This window comes from Lepus europaeus, chromosome 8 (assembly GCF_033115175.1).
Source record: "Lepus europaeus isolate LE1 chromosome 8, mLepTim1.pri, whole genome shotgun sequence".
In the NCBI taxonomy this organism is placed as follows: Eukaryota; Metazoa; Chordata; class Mammalia; order Lagomorpha; family Leporidae; genus Lepus; species Lepus europaeus.
In genome coordinates, this window is record NC_084834.1 from 103,925,435 (window position 1) to 103,951,092 (window position 25,658).

General features: G+C 40.8%; 1 long non-coding RNA gene across 1 annotated transcript; it reads right to left on the reverse strand.

Moving 5' to 3' along the window:
- Positions 1–1,134: 1,134 nt before the first annotated feature.
- On the reverse strand, positions 1,135–21,930 carry LOC133765107 (uncharacterized). Its single transcript, XR_009866577.1, has 3 exons — positions 21,837–21,930; positions 8,523–8,576; positions 1,135–1,573 (listed from the first exon to the last, which is right to left on the reverse strand). It is a non-coding gene; the product is annotated as an uncharacterized LOC133765107 (long non-coding RNA).
- Between the last annotated feature and the right edge of the window lie 3,728 nt (positions 21,931–25,658).

The following is a 25,658-nucleotide window of genomic DNA, read 5'->3' on the forward strand; positions in this document are numbered from 1 at the left end:
TTTTCCTGAGCAAAAAGAAATAACTAAGTTTTAAGCAAAACATTAATGCTTTTTAATTATGGCTTGATGGGGCTTGTACTGTAATTTCACCAACAAGAATTTCTAGATGGTCAGTACGATGCTGCCTTATCTTGTTCTCTAATTATGAGGAATGATATTCACACTGTAAAGGAAAATGCCCACTGGGGTTCCCTGGTGAGGCTCTTTTTGAATCTTTATATCACAATATGCCACAACACAAAACTTTTACAGCATCAGACCACACCCGAGTCCCTGGCAAAGAAGTGAGTCTGCTAAAATAATTTGGTAGCTGATGTAAGTGACAAGGTTGAGGAAAGAAGCCTACAAATCCACTAAGCAGCATGCACATGCCCACACAGACAAAAGTGAAGCCATGGAGAATCCATGTAATGTGTGCGACCTTGTCCGTCAAAAGGTGACTTCATTCACACACGAATGCATCGTTCCATGTGTGTACAAAGTGACGAGCTCCATGCTATGGGCTTTATATATGATATTCCATTAAAACATCATAGAAATTCTGCAAGAACTAATTCATTACTGATAGAGGTAATTGAATGGCCTTCGCCTAGGAGGCTGTGTTTTTTAGCTCAATACTGCCACTTACAGGTAGGATGGAACATCACTTCCTAGAAGGATATGATTAGATTGCAGTCCTGGAACCAGCTTGACCAGCGTCTATTTCCTCTGTTCTCTGCCATGTAGTGACCATGTAGAATTATGCAGTGACCACCATGTTTGATTGGACTGTGCCAGTTCCAGATCCAGATCGATCAGCATATTTTCTATTTTCATATCTCTTGCAATTATGGTCAATTTTCCCATGGTTCAATTTAAGATAAGATCTAGAAACATCATTTTGTGATAATGGACAAGGAAGCAGGTAGCCCCAGTTGCTATGGGTGGCCATCTTTGTGACCAAGAGATCACAGCTACCCTGAGAATAAACCCAGAAAGAAGAGACAGCCAAGATCTTGGCCAAAATATGTCTGATGCTGGGTCTCCCTTTAAGTTACAGTTCCATGAGCCAACAAATCCACCTTAATGCTTAATTCCCACTGAGTTCATTTTATTCAACTGGAATCTATTAGCTGTTGTATAGACATCATTACTGATAATAAGCTTTATTGTGCTTGAATAATTTTGTAAAGATTTATTTGAAAGTCAGAGTTACACAGAGAGAGAAGGAGAGAAAGAGAGAGAGAGAGAGAGAGGTCTTCCATCCACTGATTCACTCCCCAATTGGCCGCAACTGCCAGAGCTGCACCGATCTGAAGCCAGGAGCCAGGAGCTTCCTCTGGGTCTCCTATGCAGATGCAGGGGCCCAAAGACTTGGGCCATTTTCCACTGGTTTTCCAGGCCATAGCGGAGAGCTGGATCAGAAGTGGAGCAGCCGAGACTCGAACCGGCGCCCATATGGAATGCTGGCACTGCAGACGGCGGCTTTACCTGCTACACCACAGCACCGGCTCCTGTGCTTGAATGATTTTAAATGATGAATTTACTTTCTACATGCCATAGTTGTGATGAGGGCTTCTTTGTGGACATCTTCCTGAAGATAAAGATATGGAATCTAGATCAATGCACTGTTCAGACAATTGTTCTGTAGGTCCTCTAAATGTTATAATTTGAAATGCATGCTCATAGGTTAACATGAATAATGGAATTCACACTGATTCAATCACAGTACTACTCACTAACTTGTGTTAATTGTATGAAATAAACTATATGTCAAAATCAAGGAAAATAAACTTCACTTCCTGAGAATTGGGGGGAATGTTATATGCATCCTGTTTGTATTAAGAGTATCAAACTAAGTTGCAAAATAAAACATAACCAAAGCAATTGTTTCTCATTTTATTCAAAACAATTTCCCCCATGAAGAATTCCTCAGAAATTCAGAGAATTATTTATAAAGTATGACTCAGTCTTTCTATTGGCTTCAATTCTCAAGCGTTACAGAATTTGGCTCCCCCACATTGGCTGTGATACCACAAAATATTCATTATCCTCATGACTAACCCCTCTTCACCATTGACCTGTTTCCTGTTGGTGTCAGATGGTCCTTCTGTGTACTCCCAGATAACTGACCCAACTCTACTCAAGTTCAGAAAAACTTCAAAGTATCAAAATGCCTGAGCACACATAAATGTCAAGAAGAGTACCAGCTAAGTGCAAACTGGATTGCCATCTCTCCATAATCAGGTCTATGATAAAATTACTTAAAAGAAAAAATACATAAACCTGTGTGTATTTATTTATGTGTATATGTGTGTGCATGTGCCCATTACTTGTCTAAAGAAAAAAAGTTTTGTTTGCCCATTACTTATCTAAAGAAAAGTGTACCAGAAGTTTGGGGAACTAGGGGAGGACATAATGTAAGTTAGAAAGGTTACCCTGAAAGGCTAGAATAGGGTAAGTCATCCTAGAAACTTCCGCTGGATTTCAGAGATGATTTGATTTTCTCATCAGTGAATCTAGCCAGGTCATGCTGAAATTATTAATAGGAGAATCATGGTTGCGAATGCCCTCCACCAGGAACACGCACTGTGGTTGAACAAGCTGTGCAGATGGCTCATCACAGAGAAAGCACGTCACAGACAGGAGGTATCTCACCAAGATGTCAGAACGTACAGACTTTGGGCTTGTGTTAGAATTTATGGAAGGATTTAGGAAGCAGGAGTTTGTTCTGGATTGCATCTTGTCAGAAATGATGTAATTCTATGATTCTATCTGCTCATAAATTTCAAATGGAAGGGAAAGTCAAGGCAAAACCGTGACTGGTTAAGAAGCAGCACCCACCAGCATGCATGCTTTGCGTTCAGATGTGAATGCACAGTTGGCTTGTTTTTGTCCTGATCTCTCGCAGTCACAGAGTGCCATTATCTGCTGTCTGTGTTCTGTGATGTCATTTGTTTCAATAGAGAATTTCAACGACAGCAGGAAAGTCAAGCCAGCTTCTGGATGTGAGAGATAGCATTCTCTTTCTCAAACTGTTCAGTGTCTAATTATAGAAAACAAGTCCTCCTACTAAACAAAGAAACAAGTCCCCAAATCCTGAAAAAGACTTTTGAAAATGACAACACGAGTGAATGGGGAATTGCTTCCTCAAGTTGCTGGTAACTTGCATTAGACAAAAATGAGGGGCCGGCACTGTGGCATGGCAGGTTTAGCAGCCGTCTGCAGCACCAGCATCCCACGTGGGCACCAGTTTGAGTCCCAGCTGCTCTTATTCCAATCCAGCTTCCTGATGATGTCCGTGGGAAAGTAGTAGAAGACGGCCTAATTGCTTGGGCCCCTGCACACAGAGGGAAGATCCAGATGAAACCTCCTGGCTCTTGGCTTCAGCCTAGTCCAGCCCTGGCCTTTGTGACCATCTGTGAAATAAACCAGCAGATGAAATTCTCTCTCTCTCTCTCTCTCTCTCTCTCAACTCATACTTTCAAATAAATAAATAAAGTCTTTGTTTAAAAAAAAGAAATTTGATAAATTTTTTCATTTTCTTCATTAAAATTTGGATAAAATTTTTAGACCTTGTCAACTCAAGATTTCAAAATTAGGCAAAGTTATTTTTCTCAATGCTAAAATGAACTAGGCAGAATTTTCAAGAGTCCACAAAAACCTGAGGTAGAAATGTTTGCAAATCTGGGGTTATACAGAAATATATGAAGGAGATCAAAAACATTTATGAAAACAGAATAAAAAGGTGTTAATTTGTGTGGGAAAAAAACTTTGAAATCCACACGTACAAGAGACATTCAAAAAGTCCGTGGAAATGCATATTATGAAAAAAATGATGCATGGAGTTTTTTTTTTTAATTCTACCTTCCACAAATATTTTGAAATTCCCCTATAAACTTTGATATATGCCACAGCAAACTTGCATGACTCTTGGAAAAGCAGCTGGGCCATATTGGTCAGAAAGTATAAAAGCACACACGTTCTTTGAGTTAGAAACACTGGTTTTTGGAGCTTGTCCCTTGTAAATATTAAAATACTTGTAGAAATGTAAAATTAATAGTATCCTAATTTCAAACAACAGAAGAAACTTTAAATAAATTTGCTTCTAAATTCCATAGATGACCTCTTAAATCATAACTTAAATGATGTTTATGTGACGGCCTGTCAGAGTTGTCATGCTTGGAGTTAAATAGGTCTTTCTGGGACCCGTATTGTGTCATAGCAGATTAAACTACTGCCTGTGACACCAGCATCCCTTATGGGCACTGGTTTGAATCCTGGCCACTTCTCTTCCTATCCAGCTCCCTGCTAATGTGCCTGGGAAAGCAGTGGAAGATGGCCCAAATGCTTGGACCCCTGCCCCCATATAGGACATCCCAAGGAAGATCCTGACTCCTGGCTTCTGCCTGATCCAGCCATGGTCATTGTGACCACTGGGGAGTGAACTAATGGTTAAAAGATATCTCTGTCTTTCTCTCTCTCTCTCTCTCTCTCTCTCTCAACTCTGTCTTCCAAATAAATGAATACATATTTTTTAAAATAAACAAGTAGGTCTTTCTACACCCTACATTGTCAGTCCCTGTACATGACCTTGATGAGGTGAGATGAGACAATCCCCAAAGGCTCTGAAAGCAGCAGAACCTCTGCTCTCAGTGCTACAGTAGCTGGGGCCATGGAGAATCTGTGTGGCACAGCTTCATGTCCACTGCAGTCCACCTGCAGCACTGCCAGGGTCCACTTCTCCATAAACCTGTAGGAAACATCTCCTCCAGGACTCTCTCTTCCTGGGGAAACTTGGGAGATAAAATTAAATGGGAAGAAATATTGAACACAACACTGCCACTGGTGGTGGAATTGCAGCTAACACTACTGTCTCCTGCCTTCATATCCATGATAGATTCCCCCTCTCCTGAACAGCACCTCTGCTTGATTTAGAGATTTTTATGGTGGCCTGATAACCAAGTCCTTTTCAAATCAAAATTGCTGCACTTGTACATTTACCAAAACAAGAGAGCATGATTGTGCCAAATAGCACCTAAAGTGGATCACTCCAACTGGATCCACTTGTAAGGGTTGCCATATAGCATTAATTCCAATCAGAGTACACACTTCCGACACCAGAGATGAAGGAATCAGGCCATAGCTGTGAGATTGGATTAAAGACCAAGTCACCCAGAAATCACTAGCCTGATAAGGCACTGGAATGACCTGTGGCAGCCACAGCTGAAACATGAACCTGGAGGTGAGCCTTTACTACAAGACTGGGGAGCCTTCACCCAGGAGGCTCATAGTTGTTGAACTGTAGGTCTTTATGCAGTGCAGTGTGCTGCCTGGGATGACTATGTGAGTTCAACAAGTGAAGTTCAACAAGTGAAAGTGGAAGTGTCTCTACTTAACATCAATCTCAATGATGCACTTAAAGAATTTATGCTTTCTTTCCCAGCAACACTGACCTCTTTAAGGTTAGTGGGTTTTTTTGTTTTTTTCTTTAACAAGACTATCCTAGTGCCAGGCTGTTTTGATTATAACTGCCCTGTAGAGTAGGTCTTGAAATCTGGTATTGTGATGCCTCTGGCTTTGTTTTTGTTGTATAAGATTCTTTTAGCTATTCGGGGTCTCCTGTGTTTTCATATGAATTTCAGCATCATTTTTTCTAGATCTGAGAAGAATGTCCTTGGTATTTTGGTTTGTATCACATTGAATCTGTAAATTGCTTTCAATAGTATGGACATTTTTATGGTACTGATTCTTCCAATTCATGAACATGGAAGATTTTTCCTTTTTTGTGTCTTTTTCTATTTCTTTCTTTAATGTTTTGTAATTTTCATCATAGTTATCTTTATGTCTGTTTAAATTTATTCCAAGGTATTTAATTTTTTTCAGCTATTGTGAATGGGATTGATCTTAGAAGTCCTTTCTCATCCATGGCATTGTCTGTGTTTACAAAGGCTATTGATATTTGTGTGTTGATTTTATATCCTGCCACTTTGCCAAAATCTTTTATGCGTTTCAATGCCTCTTAATGGAGTCTTTTGTATCTCTTATATATAAATTCTATGAGCACTTCAGCCTCTTTCTGCTCATAGTTCAGGCAAGAAGAGTTGCCATTGAGGCAAAGTAATTCTGATCAAGAGTTTTTGACCCTGGCCATCAGGAGGAGGTTGTAGAAGTAGGGCTGCTGACACATAGTAGGGGCAACAAGAAATCTATTGGAGCTCTCTGCTGTATCATGACTCCTAATCTTCACATAAGTAATAGCTCCTATCCCCTCGAGAACATTTGTTTTAATAAAGCCTCCAAAGTGCTAGCCAGTTGTTGTCATCGGTCCTAGTCCACAAGAAGCCATCGACACAGTGGATCAAAGTGATATCATAGGAGATGCCAAAAGAGTCCAGAACTCTTTGGAGTAGATTATGACAGAGATGAGGGCAGCCTCAAGGAGAAACTGTGAATGTGTTTGTCCATTCTGTGCTAGTGGGAACTGTTTTTGTAGGAATAGGAAATAACACATTCTCCAAAGCAGCCACTCTACATCCATGTGTGAGGCCAGATTTGCTTGCTCCATTTGGCACAGTGAATGAAATGCTGGTGTGTGGGGTGGGGAGGAAGGAGGGCCACTACTTGATTGAGTTTGTGAAGCCAACTATCCACCAGTATCATGTTTTGTCTTCAGCTGCCATACAGTTGAATAAAATATGACAGGGGCCATCATGCTTCTGTCCTCTTTTTTTTTTTTTTTTTTTTTTTTTTACTTTTTGACAGGCAGAGTGGACAGTGAGAGAGAGAGACAGAGAGAAAGGCCTTCCTTTGCCGTTGGTTCACCCTCCAATGGCCGCCGCGGTAGGCGCACTGCGGCCGGCGCACCGCGCTGATCCGATGGCAGGAGCCAGGTGCTTCTCCTGGTCTCCCATGGGGTGCAGGGCCCAAGCACTTGGGCCATCCTCCACTGCACTCCCTGGCCACAGCCGAGAGCTGGCCTGGAAGAGGGGCAACCGGGACAGGATCGGTGCCCCGACCGGGACTAGAACCCGGTGTGCCGGCGCCGCAAGGCGGAGGATTAGCCTAGTGAGCCGCGTCCTTTTCATTATTAATCATGGCACTAATTTCCACCATCTCTCCTCTGGGATACCATTTTATATACTATTTCGGCGAGCGTAGATGAGTAGAGAGGATAACTTTAGTCCTTCTATTTGACTTCCCCCTCTATGATGACTCTTATTCTACAAAGACCTCATATACTATTTGTGCCAACTATCAAGTATATCTAACTCATTTATATGTTTTGTAACAGAGTAATGACTCCCATATGGGTTGTTTAATTGGTTCCAGTATGGAAAAAACAGGCTTTGGATATAGAGCAAAGGATCAAGACCTTTTTTTGGTGCATCTGTACTCAGCAAAGCAACAGATAAAGGGACAGAAAGAGAGAGAGAGAGTGCTATAATCCACTTATTCACTCCCTCAAATACCTGCATCAGCCGGGTCTGGGCCTGGCTCAAGCCAGAAACCCAGAACTCTATCCCACCCCCTACATGGGTTGCAGGGGTCCAGGTATTTGGTCATCATCCGCTGAATTCCCAGACACATTAGCAGGAAGCTGGATAGGAAGTGGGGTAACCAGGACTCCAACAGATGTTCTGATAGGAGATGCTGACTTCACAAATGGTAGTTTAACCTGCTGTGCTACAACACTGGCCCTTGTGATTTGTGTGTTTTGTGTCCTGTTTATTGAATCTTTGTTTAATCAAAGGTTCTGTTTTCTTCTAGAAATGTTAAGATTTTCCTCTAGAAATATTTATACTTTCAGTTCCTTTCCTCTGTGATTTCTTTCTAATTAATTTTTAAATAATATAGGAAAATGATCCAGATTCATTTTTGCTTACAAACATCTAATTGCTCCAACACCAGTTGTTGAAAAATACTTCCTTTCACCATGGTTAGGATAAATTGGCCATAAATATATGGGTCTATTTCTGGATAGTATCCTATTATCTGACTTTTTAATTTTTTTGCCAATTCCACAGTCCTATGTAGTCAGTCTTGTAATCAAATAATAATATATCTTCCAACTTTGCTGATTTCCAAAAGTTTTTTTGGATGTCTGACATTTTCATGTAAATTTCAGAAGCATCTCTTAAAATCTTACAGAAGAAAAATGCATAGAATAAAGTTTAAAATCCTCATTATTCAAAGCTCCTTGGATCCCTATGGTACGGGCTGCATTGTTTTTGAGCTACAAAGTCACAAGTAAGGGGACCATATGTGCCAGTTTGCTCAAGATGGTCCCAATTTACACCTATTGTCTTGGAAGAATTATTAATAGCACCTCCTTTCACTCTCAACATTGTCCTTAATTAGATGATAAATTAAATGGTCCACTGAACCTTGGCTGCTTTACCAAGCCTGAAAACTCTCACATCTATAATTTCTAATGCATTGCCACCTCCTCCTTGCTATCTTAGTAGGGCACCACTGAGATGAGGCACAGCTATTCTCAGGACACAGACACTGCCCATGGGAAAATAGTACCCACATCTCACCTGCTCCAAAGCTCTGCTCTCTGGTTTCCTCCATGGTCTCTTCCTTGTCTCAGACTTTAAGAAAGAAAAGAAAAGAAAAAAAAAACTTGAAAGAATGTTGCCTTTAGAAACTTCTGTTTTCCATTTTGCCTGAACTATAGGACCACAAGAGCTATAAATTGCAGAAGAAAGCATTTATGTAGGAACATAAATCTGTATCTCAATAAATGATATCACCATGTTTATATCTCAGAGTCTATTAGTATTGCCTGGCACCAAGCAGGTGTTTCATGAATCCTGGAAGGAACAAAGAGTGAGAAGAGGATGCTGGGAGGGAGCTCATATTAGAGAAGAGGAATGAGAATGGATTTCCCGAGTTCTCTGGGTGAAGCTATGATGCAGCAGGCTCCTCTGAAAGTTTTTGCTGTTTGTAATCCCCGACCTGTCCCACAACTTTACTGACCAAAGGGTCCAAGCTGTGCCCTGCTGCCTACCTCCTGTGAGTCCCTGGATCTGTTGTTGAACTCTCCTAAAATGAGTATACTGACGCAGTGCTAATCACATCTACCTCATCAGTTGACTGTAGAACTAAGTGAAGAAGGTATAAGGAAGTACTTAACACAGTGCAAAGCACCAAGAGAGCACCTATCCTCAGCAAGTGTGTGAGGGAAGAAAGGGGGTATAACGTGCAGAAACTGCAGCTTAATGTGTGTCCACACATGTGTGTGTGTTTCATTTGAACCTGAAGCATGGTAGGTGCCCAATAAATACAATTTGAATTAATTATAATAGTTCATATTCATTTTTCAAAATGAGGAGTTTGAATCATTAAGCATTCTCCTTGCTATCTCCAAATACCATAAGAACAACTGCTCTCCAGTCATGAAAGGGAAATGACTCTATATTAGAGGAGTTTTCTACTTCTATCATATCCTATTATGTGTTACATTTTTCTATTTTTATAAAGTTTTTTTTAATTTATTTGAGAGGTAGAGTTACAGACAGAAAAAGGGAGAGACAAAGAGAAATATCTTCCATCTGCTGGTTCATTCCCCAAATGGCAGCAGTGGCTGGAGCCCCGCTGATCCGAAGCCAGGAGCCAAGAACTGCTGCCTGTCTCCACATGGGTAGAGGGGCCCAAACACTAGGGCCATCTTCTACTGCTTTCCCAGGCCATAGCAGAGAGCTGGATCAGAAGTAGAGCAGCCAGAGCATGAACCGGCATCCATATCGGATGTCGGCACAGCAGGTGAAAGGTTAGCTCACTACGCCACAGCGCCGGCCCTCATTTTTCTATTTTGTAAAACATTATCTCTTCGTAGGGTTTCTGTAACTCCTGTATTTGCCATTCCAGCTTCCCATCAGCAGTCTGGAGAATCAAGTTGATTGCTCTTCTTTTCTTATTTGTCACAAATCAAAAGAACATGGTGAAAATAATCAGTATTATTTTATCATTGGCTTAGGTTGCAGCCCAGGTAAATCTCTTAATCCAGAGCCTCTGCTGAACACTCCAGCAGCCTCCATTCCAAGACTGATTTTGATGACTCTCAGTAGAAGGTGCAGGTTGGCCAGCTAAAAAAAAAATTAATGGTTCAGTTTATAACACTAGAGGGCGCTTCAGTCCAAGATCTGGCACAAGTTAACTTAGCCTCACTGCATTGCAATATGCTATTGATTACATTGCTTTGTTTTTTGCTGTATTGTACTGCATTGTATTGAATGGCCTTGGATTAAATGATGTCTTATTATATAGATTTATAAGATATTTAAATGGATAGCATTAGAGAAAAGGCACTTACTATCATATATTTCAACTGTTATGCTTGTCGTTTTCCTAAAGAACAGTGGCTAAAGTTGAAGCATATTTCATCTCAAGAATTCATCAGACTCATTTACAAAGAGACAGCATGCTACAATTGAAAAAGCATGGGTGATTTAGTAAATGTGCCTCTTTAGAAGCAAAAATGTTTGCACATAGAAGGTATTAAATGAGATATTTTAAAGAATTAGACACCATCTCTTTGACATATGTGCTATTCTCTTGATGAGGTGGAGCAAATTATGTAATTAAATATTTCTCACAGCAGATCTTTTTTAATAAATGAGTGATTTATTTATTTGAAGGGGGGAGAGAGAGGCAGGCAGACAGACAGAACAATCTTCCATTTGCTATTTCACTCCCCGAATGGTTGCAACTGCGAGGGTTGGTCCAGGCAGAAGATAGGAGCCCAGAGCTCCATCCAGGTCTCACATATGGGTGGCAGGGGCCCGAGCACTTGGGCAATCATGTGCTGATTTCCTAGACACATTAGCATAGAGCTGGATCAGAGGCAGTGCAGCTAGGACTGGGACCGGCACTCATTTGGGATGCTGGCATTGCAGGTGACAGCTTAGCTTACCATGCCACAAGGCCAAGCCAGTCACAGCAGATCTTCTGATTACCCAGAACACATCATCTGAGTGTTCATTGTAAATTCTGTTGCTTAAGCTCTCTTAGACTCAATAAATCAGGGCTGCTGTGAGGTGATGGTGGTGGTATTGGGAATCTGTATTTTTAATAAGCATCCCACATTAGTATTGAAGTTTCAGAACCACTGGCTGAGCCCACTCTCCATCTCAGGTTTCAACCCTTCTTTCTCTGAGGAATTAATGAATTAACTGATTATTTGGTACAAGTGTTTCTGGGAAGTTCTTCCAGTTGCAGAAGCAAAGTTCAGCTGGGATGAATGGAACTTGAGCTTATTCCTGTCCATCACTGTCAGGATACTCTCACACTGAGCCACAGCAGAGACCCTGGGTGTGCAGGCAACAGAGCCTGAACCTGGGGTTCAGGCCCAGCCATAGAAAAAAGAAAAGCTGCAAACTGTGATCAATGCCCTGTCCCGAAGTCTGGTCTCAGCACTAGCAGCATCAAAATCATCTGGGGACTTGTCAGAATGCAAGTTCTTGGGTTCCACGTCGTCCCTTCTGAATCAGAAACTTTGAGACTGGGGTCCAGTAGTGTGTACTTGAATGACTCCTTACTGATGCAGGTTAAAGCTTGAGAATCAGTGCTCTGTTCCATGTGCAGTCCCCTAGGGCCCGTTAAACTTAGAGAACTTGAAGTCATGTGTCCTGGTTTTCCCATGGCTTTTGTGGGTTTCCAAGTATGCAGTGCTCACAAGTTTAGGTCTCTTGGGCATCAAACAAGATCTTTAGCAAAAAGCTCCTCTTGGAAAATTCCAGAGATATTAAAAATTATTAAAAATACTTTTATAGACACAAAGCTTATTTAATTCTTACCACATCAGTTTGAAGCAGAAACATAGTCTTAGACGTTTCAGTCTTTCCATGCAGCTGAACAATGTGGAAAGAGGTCAACCTTGTTAACACTCATGGGAGGTGCAGGTATTTGGTATGGTATTTGGTATGGAAGTCACCATCTGGGATGCCTGCATCCCATATCAAAGGGCCTGATTTGAGTTCCAGCAGCTCCACTTCTTTTCTAGAGTCCTGTATACATACACCCTGGGTGGCAGCTAGGATGGTCCAAGTACTTGTGTTCTACCACACAACAGAGAGGCTCAACTGAAGTTTCTGGTTCCTGGCTTCAGCTTGGCCCAGCCCTGGCTCTTGTGGACATTTGGGGAATGAACCAGTGGGTGGAAGATCCCTCTGTATATCTGTCTCTCTCTTTCGCTATATTATAAAAAAAACTATGCATGGGTTTCACCTGTTTTGTCCCAAAATAAACTCACACTAACTTATCATAACATATATAGACAGGATCTAGTTCTAGGTACTAAAAAGGATAAGACGTCATTTTGAAAAAAGCCCCTAAAAAAACAACAGGAGTATTTCTAAATTTGGAACAAGACGAAACATCAGACTGACAACGAAGTTTGGGTGTGAAAGTGGAGAAGTCATTGATGCTTTAGAAGGTGTTTATGGAGACAATGCCTCCAAAGAAATCAGCAGTTTATGAACGGATAACTCATTTTAAGAAGGGATGAAGTGATGTTGAAAATAAAGCCCACAGATGCAGATCTATGACATCAATTTGCAAGCAAAAAAACTAACTTTGCTTGTCTCCTAATTGAAAAGGACTAATGATTATTAGCTGAAAAAATAGCCCGCATCAAAACCACCTCAACCGGTTTATTTTATGCAATTATGACTGAAAGTGGGTAAGTGTTCTGCTCGGTGGGTGCCTGAACTGGTGTGCCCAGGTCAGATGTAGACAAGAGAAGAGCTTCCAATGGGAGTTTTCAGTGAGTGGGATCAAGAAGCTGTTACTTTTTCTTTTGAAGAATTGAAATAGAAGATGAAACACAGCTCCACCGGTACTATCCTGAAGACAAAGCACAATCAAAGCAATGGAGACCAGGAAGTGGAGGTGGTCCGGTCAAGTCAGAAATGGATTAATGAAGTACAAAGGTCATGGCAGCAGGTTTTTAGGATGCCCAAGACATTCTGCTTGTTGACTTTCTAGCCAAAGAATAATGATATCCGCCTACTACGAAAGTGTTTTGAAAAACTGAGCCAAAACGTTATCAGAAAAGTACCTGGGAAAGCCTCGCTAGAAAGTCCTGGTCCATCATGACAATGTTCCCACTCATGCCTCTCATCAAACAAGGGCAATATTGCAAGAGTTTCAACAAGAAATCATTGGGCATCCAACTTACAGTCCTGATTTGGCTCCTTCTGACTTCTTTTTGTTTCCTAATATTCAAACAAACTTTAAACAATTTTTCTTCAATTAATAATGTCAAAAATAATACATTGACATGGTTAAATTTCCAGAATATTCTAATGTTTAGAAATGGACAAAATGGCTGATATCATCACTTACAAAATTGTGTTAAATCTGATGGAGTTTATTTTGAGAAATAAATTTTCTATTTTTAATTTTCTTCTTTTAATCCCATTTCCATGAATTTTTAAGTCCTTGTATATATATGAATAGGAATAGTACCTAACATTATGTCTTAGAGCCTTAAGAAGGCTTTCACTGTATGCTAGTTAATTAGAAAATAAGTGAGTCATCAGCCAAAAGCACTCCCTTCTTTCTTAGAGGGCAATCACATGATGATTAACTAAAACATAAGATTTAGCACTATGCCTTTCACCTAACAACATAGTCCCAAATAAATATAAGCATTGTTATTTTATTATCAAATCAATCAACAAATGTTTGTTAGTGTCCACTGTATCTTAGGCACCATTTTAACCAATAAGATCATAGCAATGAAAAAAGAGACAAATATTCCTATCTTTGTGGAATTTACAACCTAATGAAAAAAATAGACAATATACAAAGAAAAAAACAGCAAAAGCAGGGACGGGAGACAGTATCCTAGGGTAGGATGGAGCTACAATGTTAAGTCAGATTGCTCAGGGAAGGAATCTCCAGGAGGGTGACAATTCAGCATGAACTATGAAGAAGCTACATGTGTCTGATGGAGTGAAGTGTATGGAAGAACAACTACAAATACCCCAGAGAGCAGCAAGGAGAGTGTTTGGGGGCTGACGTTGTGGTATGGTAGGTAAAGCCTCCACCTGCAGTGCTGGCATCCCATATGGATGCTGGTTCAAGTCCCGGCTGCTGTACTTCCAATCCAGCACTCTGCTGATGGCCTAGGAAAGCAGCAGAAGATGGCCCAAGTCCTTGGGCCCCTGCACTCATGTGGGAGACCTGGAGGAAGCTCCTGGCTCCTGACTTCAAATTGGCCCAGCTCCAGTAGTTGTGGCTATCTGGGGAGTGAGCCAGCAGATGGAAGACCTCTGTCTCGTTCTCTTTCTGTTTGTGATTCTCCCTCTTAAATAATTAAATAAATAAATCTTTTAAAGAAAATAAGAGTGACAAGGATGCCAGTGTGATTAGAACTAGCTGAGTGACAGGGAAATTATTAGAAAATGTGGACAGGTAAGTAGCAGGGTGAGCCTTGAGGTGACTGCTGGGGCTTTGACTTTAAATTTGTGTGAAGTCTGTAGCCGTTTGAGCTTTTTAAAGCACCATGAATGAAATGATCAAACTTTTGTTATAAAAGGACCACTTTGCCTGCAGTCCTGAGAACATACCATGTGGAAAGAGCAGAATAGAAGCAGGAGACACAATTATGAGTATTTCAAAAATCCATGAGTGAGACGGTCTCACCTCTGACCCAATGGTAACACAAGGCATTAGTAACTGGAGAATTCTAGATATATTTTGAAAACAGAAAAACAACATTTGCTCATAGATTGAATTAGTGTGAAAAACAAAAAGAAGCATTGAGGTCTAACATTTACAAATGTGTAAAAACTAATATTTGGGGTAAGTGTTGACCAGAAGTTTGCTCCCTGACATTATATTGCAGATGACTATTAGAAATTCAAGAGGAATGGCTGGCGCCGTTGCTCACTGGGCTAATTCTCCGCCTGCGGCACCGGTACCCCGGGTTCTAGTCCCGGTTGGGGTGCCGGATTCTGTCCTGGTTCCTCCTCTTCCAGTCCAGCTCTCTGCTGTGGCCCGGGAAGGCAGTGGAGGATGGCCCAGGTCCTTGGGCCCTGCACCTGCATGGGAGACCAGGAGGAAGCATCTGTCTCCTGGCTTTGGATCAGCGCAGCACGCAGGCCATGGCGGCCATTTGAGGGGTGAACCAACGGAAGGAAGACCTTTCTCTCTGTCTCTTTCCTCTGTCTCTCTCTTTCTCACTGTCTAATACTGCCTGTCCAAAAAAAAAAAAAAAAAAAAAAAAAGAAATCCAAGAGGATGTGTTGAGTTGCCAATTGAATTTAAGAGTGTGGAATTCAGGTTGGAGATGTAACGTTGGAAGTTACTTGTACATAGACAATTGTTGAGATGAGGAAGAATAAACAAGGCTAAAACTTTGATAAAGTTGCCCAGAGTTGTTTTATTCAAAATTATCAAAAACTGGAAACATGCTAAGTGTCCAGCAATAAGAGGTGGATAAGTAAGCTGTGGTATATACAATGGAATGTTACTCAGTAATAAAAAACAATGTGCTAGAGACAATGCCAGCAACATGAATGGGGCTCATAGAAATAATAATGAGCAAAGTTAGTTGGACACAAAAGAAAATGCACTGTACAATTTGGTTTATGTGAAGCACAAAAAGAGGCAAAATTGTTCTATGTGGCAGCAATGGTTTCCGTGGAAGGGTTAACAGCAGGAACTGAGTGACAGTGTTATGAGACAACTCTCTGGCATGTGGGTAGCTTTTATGTCCTGATAAGAAGTTGGGTTGCTTTGGTGTATGCATTTGTCAAAACTTGTCCAATGTAATATTTTTAAAGTATGTATCTCACATGTGTGATTTATACCTTAAAAAGACAAAAAAATTGTTCATATAAAAATATTGAACCCTAGGTAATAAAGTTAGCATATATGCAAATTGCTTGAGAAATTGATTGTTATAAACTGCTTTGAAGAGGATCAAAAATAAGATGACTTAGTGAAACATGAAAGATGGATAGATAGATATGTGATTTAAAGTATGAAAATATGCTAATTTTACAGCCCCAGAGGTGAGTATCTATGTGTTTCTGTACAAATCTTTCTACTTCTCTGTATATTTGAAAAGTTTTATAGTAAACTCTGAAAAATCAATCTACTGGGGCTAGCACAGTGGCACACTAGGTTAATCCTCCACCTGTAGCGCCAGCACCCCATATGGGCGCCGGGTTCTAGTCCCAGATGCTCCTCTTCCAGTCCAGCTCTCTGCTGTGGCCCTGGAGGGCAGTGGAGGATGGCCCAGGTGCTTGGGCCCTGCACCCGCATGGGAGACCAGGAGGAAGCACCTGGCTCCTGGCTTCGGATCGGCACAGCACCGGCCATAGCGGCCATTTGGGGAGTGAACCAACGAAAGGAAGACCTTTTCTCTCTGTTTCTGTCTCTCTCACTGTCTGTAACTCTACCTGTCAAATAAATAAACAAATAAAATCTTTTAAAAAATCAATCTACTGATTCAGAGTATTAGCTACTTTTATATTCTTCTTGTTCTTTTTCCCTCAGTCTAGCCTTATTAGACTAAAGGCTCATGGGAGCTGAGTTTCTGCACACTGCTCTGTCACTAAGATCTGCAGCGTAAGAACATTGGAACACATACACTGCAAAAAGCACATGGAAAGTGAACTTACAAGATATATTTACTTTTGGTGCAAAAATTTTGAGATCCATACATAATTTCCTCATAGTACATGTTTTTCATAAACTCCTTGAGAATTCCTTGTATGCATGGATTTCAAAATGCTTGCATGCATTGGGTGGTGTTAGGTTCAGCAGTCAGAAGTTGGTCTCACTTTGTCAACTAAACCAGAAGAGTAACAAAGGGTTAATTTGAATGGAGACTTGCACTGAGAAGAGTTGCTCAAGAAACTTGAGAAATTATAACTTAGAGGAAGGGACTTCATTCTTCTATAGGGTGTAAATGTAGCATTAGAAGTCTTTTTAAGGTCTCATAACACTCAGTGCAAGTCACAAATCCTCATTCCTCTCAAGACTAAATATTTCATGCCATTACCTTCTTGTTTGCAAGGTTTCTGAGGAGAAGCTGAATGTGATTCTTTGCTTCTCTGTAAGTAAGGTGTTTTTAATTCTAGTTTTATCTGAGGTTGTTTGGTCTGATTTTTTCCAATTGTCTTTTCATGACATTTATCCTTGTAGATGTCCTCAGGGATTCCTGGCTTTGTGTCTGGTATTAATTTGGGGACAATTCTCAATCATTAGTACTTCAAGTATTTCTTCTTCTCCTGTCTTTCTCTTTTTTTCCTTTCTGATAGTCTTATTATTCATATGTTAAAAATTTTATAGTTGTCCCATAGTTTGTTGTATAGTATGGTCCATCTTTTTCAGTTTCTTTGTTCTTTGTTTTTCAGTTTCAGAAGTTTGGATGAACATATCCAAGCTCACACATTCTTTACTCAGCTACATTCAGTCTATTAATGAGCTCATCAAAGGCACACTTCACTCTTGGTTACATTGATTTGATACCTAGCATTTTAAAAATTTTGTTTGGCTGGCTCCACGGCTCAATAGGCTAGTCCTCCACCTGCGGCTCCAGCACACCGGGTTCTAGTCCCAGTCAGGGCGCCGGATCCTGTCCCAGTTGCTCCTCTTCCAGTCCAGATCTCTGCTGTGGCCCGGGAGTGCAGTGGAGGATGGCCCAGGCGCTGCACCCACATGGGAGACCAGGAGAAGCACCTGACTCCTGGCTTTGGATCAGCGCAGTGCGCCGGCCACAGTGCACCGGCCACAGCGGCCATTGAGGGGTGAATCAACGGAAAAGGAAGACCTTTCTCTCTGTCTCTCTCTTTCACTGTCCACTCTGCCTGTCAAAAAAAAATTTTTTTGTTTTAGGATTGTCATTTCTCTGCTCACATTAAAATCTGCTCTTGCATGTTTCTACTTTCACCATTAGAGTGCTTAGTGAACATAATAATGATACTCAAAAAAAAAAAATCCTGATCTCATAAATTCAATATTCTTACCATATCTGACTCCAGTCCGGATGTTTGGTTTTTTTTTTTTTTTTTTTTTTTTTTTTTTTGGTGTTTTCAAACTCGACTTTTTGCCTGTTAATATGTCTTGTAATTTTTCTTGACACCTAGACATGGCAAGTGGCTAAACAGCACTTTAAGTTAGTAGTCCTTTAGTAATATGATGCCAAGATGTGTAGAAAGGAAAGTTCTATAGTACTATGGTTGGGATTCAGCCTTCTGGTAAGTCTGTGATCCTAGACTAATTCTCAATTTTCCCCTCCCTTGGTGGCATAGGGCGTCTAGAAGGGGCTGGAGTTAGCTGTTTCCCTTCTCTCAACAGGAAGGCTGTGAGGAGGCTGAAGCAAGGTTTTCCCTTCTCCCAAACCAGGTAGGCTTTCATAACATTCCAGCATGTTACCAACCTGGAGGCGTTTTTACTTTTTTTTAAAAAAAGCAGCATTTTATAAAGCAATAATTAACTTGATGAAAGTTATATTTCAAAAATGTCATTCACAATGGCTATAATAAAATAAAATATTTAGAAATAAATTGAACCAAGGATGTGAAAGATTTCTACAATAAAAATTATAAAACACTGGTGAAAGAAATCTTAGAGGACACTGCAAACAGTGGAAGGATATTCCATGTTCATGGATTGAAAGAATTAATGTTGTAAAAATGTCAGTATTTTCTAAAGCAATCTACAGATTTAACACAATGCCCATCAAAATACCCAGTGACATTCATTATGAAAATAGTGAGAAATCCTAAAATTCATGTGGAAGCACCAAAGACTGAATAGTCAAAGCAATTCTAAGCAAAGAAAATAACTAAATATAGCTGGAGGCATCACAATACGTGACTTTAAAACATATTACTAAGCCATAGTAGTCAAAGCAACATGGTACTGGCATAAAAACTAGCACATACATCAAAGAAACAGAATAGAATACCCAGAAATTGGTCCATTTACATACAGCCAACTGATTGATGACAGGTTGCCACCAATATATGTTGGAGAAACAATGATGTCTTCAATAAATTGCACTGACAAAACTGGAAATACCTATGTAGAATGAAATTAGATCTCTACTTCTCACCATATACAAACATAAATTCAAAACACAACAAAGACAAGACCTGGAACTACAACACTGCTAAAAGAAAATACAAGGAAAACACTTCAAGACATTGGTGCATCCAAAAACATAAGTACAAAAGCAAAACTAGACAAATGGGATTATATCAAGCCAAAAAGCTTCTGCATGGCAGCAGTAGCAATTGACAGAGTGATGAGACAACTGAGAATAGGACATAGTATTTGCAGGATATTCATCTGAAAAACTGTTAATACCCAGAATATAAAAGGGACTGGAAAAGCTCAATAACAACAACCACCACCACAACAAAGCCCCACAACCAATTCAGTTAAAAATTGGGCAAAGGATATGAATGGGAATTCCTCAAAAGAAATGAAGATGATCAACAAATTCATGAAAAAACATTCAATATCACTAGCTATCAGAGAAATGCAAAATCACAATGAGATATCACCTCTCCCCAGTTGGAACAATTATTTTTTAAAAATGCTAGCAATGATAAGGAGAAATGGAAACTCTTACATACTATTGGTGGAAATATAAATTAGTACAGCCACTATGGGAAACAGTATGGAGAGTCCTTAACAATCTAATAATAGAACTTCTACATGATCTAGCAATCTCACTACTGGGTATACATCCAAAAGAAATAAAATCATAGCAAAGAGATACCTGCTCCGTCATGTTGTACAGCACTATTCATGTGGAATGAAACATGGTGTCCATCAACAGATGAATGAATGAAGGAAATGTGGTATATATACACAGTGAATTATTATTCAGCTATAAAAATGAAGTCCTGTCATTTGCAACAAAATAGATGGAATTGGAGATCATTACGTTAGATGAAGTAAGACAGACAGAAAAATAAAAGCCTCGTGTTCTCCCTCATATATGGAGGCTGAAAAAGTCAATGTGACAAGATATTGAGGGCTCTAGTCATAAAGTAATGACAAAGAGAGGGGGCATTGCCACCTTGTTTGGTCAGTACATATCCTATAGATTTATTGGGATATAATACTCTATCCTATGAATATGTACAATCATTGCTGATTTTAAAAATTGCTTTAAATGTTTAAATAGATGGAAATGCTAACTAACCTGATCTGCTCACATGCTGAATATGTGTGTTGACTTGTCACATGGTGCCCTATATATACATACAATTAAAATTAAAAAATAAATGGGGCAGATACTAGCTACAGTGGTAAAATGCAATTGGAACACCTGCATCCAGATCTGGTGCCTTGTTTGAATCCCAGCTCCACTCTCAATTCCAGCTTTCTGCTTACATGCACTTGGGAGGCAGCTATGATGGCTCAAACAGTTGGATCCCAGCCACCTGTATGAGAGACCTGGACTGAGTTCTTGGCCATTGGCTTCAGCCTGGCCCAGCCCCAGATATTTTAAGCATTTGGGGAGTGAACCAGAGGATAGAACTTATTTCTCTAGCTCCTTCTCTTTGACTCTCCATTTTCAAAATACGTTTTGAAAAAACCAAAACTGGAGAAACATAAAAAGAACAAAATGCTCTGGTGTATTTCCAAATGACTACTTTTCACCTCCCCTGCTAGAAGCAGGAGGGGATATTCCTCCAGTATTTACTGTGAGAACCCAGCGGAGCTCTGGCTCCTAAGGCACCCTGTGCCCGCATCCCTCTGGAGAGTTTAACCTCAGGCTAATCCACTCTGAGCTTCCAGGGACTCATCAATTACTTGCAGGCTTTTCTCTCTCACACTGGTTTCAATAGTGGTTTCTACTTGTGGACTTCTTTCGAGTCTCTGTAGCCACCTGTCCCACAAATTTTAGAAGCAGCAAATGGCCCTGTGACCTCACTTTTCAAATAAATCTAAGAAGAGTTGTTGATTTTTCTGCTTGTTCAGATTTTTCCACGTTATGCCAGGGTAACAAGTTCCAAGTTCCTTCCATGCCAGACTGGGAACCACAAGTCTCAACTTCAAACATTAGATTTCTGAATGAGACCACAGTTGAAGACAAGCACTCTGGAGACAGCTGAAGGGCCTGTCTTCATCAGGAAAGAATTGTCCAAGCCTTGGATGTGAACAGGACGACTGACAAGAGCATGAGCCCTCTCCTCGTTGGTGTGTGCAATAATTTGGCCCCTCAAGAGTTGACTGTCCTGGAAGCCTTGAGATAAAACACCCCAAGATCAGGCCTGGACATCAGCTTTTGTGAACAGAAACCCAGAGATGTGGAAGTGGGGTGGCCTCAGATGGCTGCAGATGGGGGCAGGAGAAGACTGTGGGTTGAAACCCCTAGCAAAATCCAGAAGGGGTTTTGGTGGGGAGGGGTAAATTCTAGTGCCCTGTAGTTACAGAGCAGATGTCAGTAGAATATGGGGGTTAACATTAACTCCAGGTATAGCCACACTGCATTCCCACAGGAGTGAGCACGTGTCCTTTCATGGTGATTTCTATGTTAAGACAAATGATTAGAGCAAAGCAAATTAGGAACATGGCAACTTCCAGCACAGAAAATGGAGTTTGCAATGCAAAGAGCCTTGAGTAGGTTTTGAGTAATAACCTGTGAGAAGGAGAAACTGGTGCTGTGTGTTCTGGAAACACAGCTTCAGCTTCAAAAGTTCCCTAATTTGATAAAAGAACAGCAAGGAAGAAAGCAGGCCCTCATGGTGAGAGATTGACAGGAAACAAGGAAACCCTGTGGCTATAAGATTGCAATGGAAATTTGAGTCACATAGTTTCCAGTTCCAGAGACCAATCCAGTAGGAACTCAAAGTTCAAAGCTAACTTACAGTTTCTGAGAACAGTTGATGTGCAGTTTGGAGGAAACCTGCTGATGTCTTTTATGCACCAAAGGAAAGTTCACTCAGAAACCTGAATCCTGGAAACAAATCTTTAAATAAAAAAATCATTTTATTTATTTGAAAGGCAGAGTTGCAGAGAGAGAGGGATAGAGAGAGATCTTCCATCTGCTGGTTCACTCCCCAGATGGTCACAACAGCCAGGACTGCGCCAGACCAAAGCCAGGAGCCAGGAACTCCATCTGGGTCTCCCATGTGTGTGGCAGGAGCCCAACCTCTTGGGCCATCTTCCAGTGCTTTCCCAGGTGCATTAGCAGGATCTAGTTTGGAAGTGGAGAAGCTGGGACTCGAATCAGTGTCCATATGGGATGCTGGAGTTGTAAGCAGCAGCTTAACCGGTTATGCCAAAAAGAGAGCCCAGAGTGGGAACAAATCTTGAATTCCAGTGTCGGAGAGCTCAGCCATCTAGAGGCAGAGATGGTCACAGGACCTTAGTCTGGAGGCAAAACCAACCTGCCTGGCACCACGAACACAATGGGCTCTCAGTTCTCACTCTTGCTTCCTTCATTACCTTTCATTCAGCCTTATTTCTGCTGGAGTGAGCTGTGGGGTGTGAAAGGATAGTCAGGCTGGTGTGATTGGTGTTCCCACAGAAATTAGGAAGGGGAAGAAAAGCTGCCCCCAAATTAACTCTCTCCCACCCCTTTCTACCTCATTCCTTGACTACTATGAGACAACACCAGGCCCTAGAAAGAGGCTGCAGAAATCAAAATGCCTTTCTTCTTTTCGCCTGTTGCCCTTAATAACTACAATACTTCTCATTGAATCATTAAATTCAAATCACTCTTTTTTTAAAAAAAAAAAATTCTCTTTATTTAGATTGGATGGAAAAAAACATAGTTCAAAAACTCCTTACGGGGCCGAAGCCAAGGCTCACTTGGTTGATCCTCCACCTTTGGCACCATATGGGCACTGGGTTCTAGTCCCGGTTGCTCCTCTTCCAGTCCAGCTCTCAGCTGTGGCCAGGGAGTGCAGTGGAGGATGGCCCAAGTGATTGGGCTCCTGCACCCACATGGGAGACCAGGAAGAAGCACCTGGCTCCTGGCTTCGGATCGGCACAGCACCGGCTGTAGGGACCATTTGGGGAGTGAACCAACGGAAGGAAGACCTTTCTCTCTGTCTCTCACTGTCTATAACTTTACCTGTCAAATAAAAAATTTAAAATAAAAAATCCTTAGAATTGATACTATTAAGGCTGTAAATGCAGATTTAGTTGTTCTCGTTTAGGAGTACTTCTGTTTTTCTATTTTAATTTTAAATTCATTTTTAACACATTCAATATGGTTGGTAGACACAATTCTAAGAATATATTTCCCTCCTTCCTCCCTTCCACTCCTTCCTTCTCTCTTTCTTTTGTTTTTGAGATAATATACTGTAAATTTACATTACAGTAAAAAAGCCAAAGCCCCTTTTAATTGTACACGTTATCCTAAGAAATTTATATGCATCCTGACATCAAGATCATGAAAATAAAATTAAAAATGTGTATAAACATTTACATATATTTATATAAGCACACCTATGTTTAAGTACATGTTTAAGAGGCGTATGCACCTGTATATGTTGGAAGGTGGGAGGGGCAAAACTGGCAATGACTTCAGGCTTCCTATGGCTGGCTAGTGCTTACACATGCTCCCTTTGTGCCAGCAGCTGCTCTAAAGGCTTTGCATATTCACTGTGTCTATGCATATAAGCTCACAGCAATTCTATCAGGAAGGATGACAGCATTCATTGTGAGCCCTGTTTCTCAGATTGGAAAGTTAAAACACAGAGAAATCAGGCGAGGAGTCAGAATTTAGACTGCGCTTGAGAGTGCTACTGCCCAGCCAAGTACAAGGCCTCCTCCCTGGAGTCCATTTAAAAGTCACCAAACAGGTGTGACTACCTAATTCTGCTGTTCACATCAATCCCATTGACACTGCTAGAAAAGGTTTTGCTATAGTAGCTGCCTTGTTCTATCCACTGTTGCTTGCAGGAACCTGTTGGGAAGTTGGAACTTTAGCCTGCAGGAGAGAAAATGACAGATTAGGGAAATGGAATGTCACATTTCAAGACATGTCTAGGGCAAAAAAGACTTAGACCATTGCGTTTCCTTGATTTTTCCCTCCTTCCTTCCGACTATGCCTTCCAAGATACCTTTTTTCTCTGTCAGGCTTCTATATAATCCAGGACCAAAAGAAAGCACCCCAACCCCTCCACCTAAATTACAGGTACTGCTGCATATTTGTCTGCCAGTGGTCAGTCTGCAAGGAGAGGTGCACCTAAATGTTAAGAGAAGGTAGAGCTGACACTACGTAGCCCAAAAAACTGTCTTCACCTCTGTACCAACTATATGATAATTATAGTCCCCATCTAATGAATGGCCACCATTGGTGGGCAGAATCAGAAGCTGTCCCTAATCCATAAAATAATTCTTTCTGGTATTATCCTCAATTTACATACAAGAAAATTTAAGCATCTAAATCCTCTCATTGCTGACATTACTCTGACTGCACTTGTTTTCCATTTTCCCTCCTCTTTCCTGCCACGGATCTTCTGTACATGCTCTTCTTTCTCTCTGTAATGCTCCCCCCTCTTCATTTATAATACAAAGAATCTAGTTTAGTGTGTAATGATATACTCATTGGTGCCATTTTCAAATAATGTTTGTGTCCTGCCTAATCCTCTGAGATCCACAGAGCAGGGATGATTGCTGTCTTTTGTTCACCAACTATAATTTATAAATTGATGCAAAGTCACGATGCAATAGGAACTCAAAAATGTAAATTGCATGAACTAATTCCTCCAAACTGGCAGAGTCAAGGTCAAACCTGGTTCAGTCCACATCCAAAGTCTAAAATCTCTCTTTAGTGTTGGTGCCTCCAACATATCCCTGACACTTTAGAAAAAGAAACCAACTTTGAATCAATGACTGATAGAGGAATGCCAAGGGCACACAGTCTGGCAGAGACAGTGAGGAGCCTAGTCACGTGGCTCCAGTAGCCCCTGCCATTGCCGATGACTGGATCCCTAACCTTCACATTTAGTTTAAAATGTTCAGGTTTTGTGTGTTTATTTGTTTTGTACTCTACATGTGAGCTACCACAAATCAGAGAAAACATATATTTGTCTTTTTGAGTGTGGCTTATTCCACTAAGCATAACAGTATCCAGTGGCATCTTATTGTTTCAGTTTATGGGCCCCTGCGGACTCAAGAATCACTGAGGGCCACTATGCGTATGTGGGTTATATTTATTAATATTTATCATGTTAAAAATTAAATCCAAGGGGCTGACACTGTGGTGCAGCAGGTTAAAGCCCCAGCCTGCAGCACCAGCATCCCTTATAGGCGAAAGTTTGAGTCCTGGCTGCTCTACCTCCTATCCAGCTCCCTGCTAATGCGCCTGGGAAAGCAGAGGAGGATGGATCAAGTCCTAGGTCCCTGTACCCACATGGAAGACAAAGAAGAAGTTCCTGGCTCCTGACTTCAAATCAGCTCAACTACAGCTGTTGCAGCTTTGGAGGGTAAACCAGCAGAGGGAAGACCTTTCTCTCTCTCCCTCTCTCTCTCTCTTCCCCCTACTTCTTTCTATAAATCTTTCAAATAAATAAAATAAAATATTTAAAAAATAAAGTGAAGAAAAATTTTTAGTGTTTATATATTAATTTATTTTAATAAAATAAGTACATGTTTATCTTACAATTTATTTACAATTAAATAGCCACTCTATAAAGTTTGGAAGAGGTCCACAAGTTGTGCAGACATTGATATGA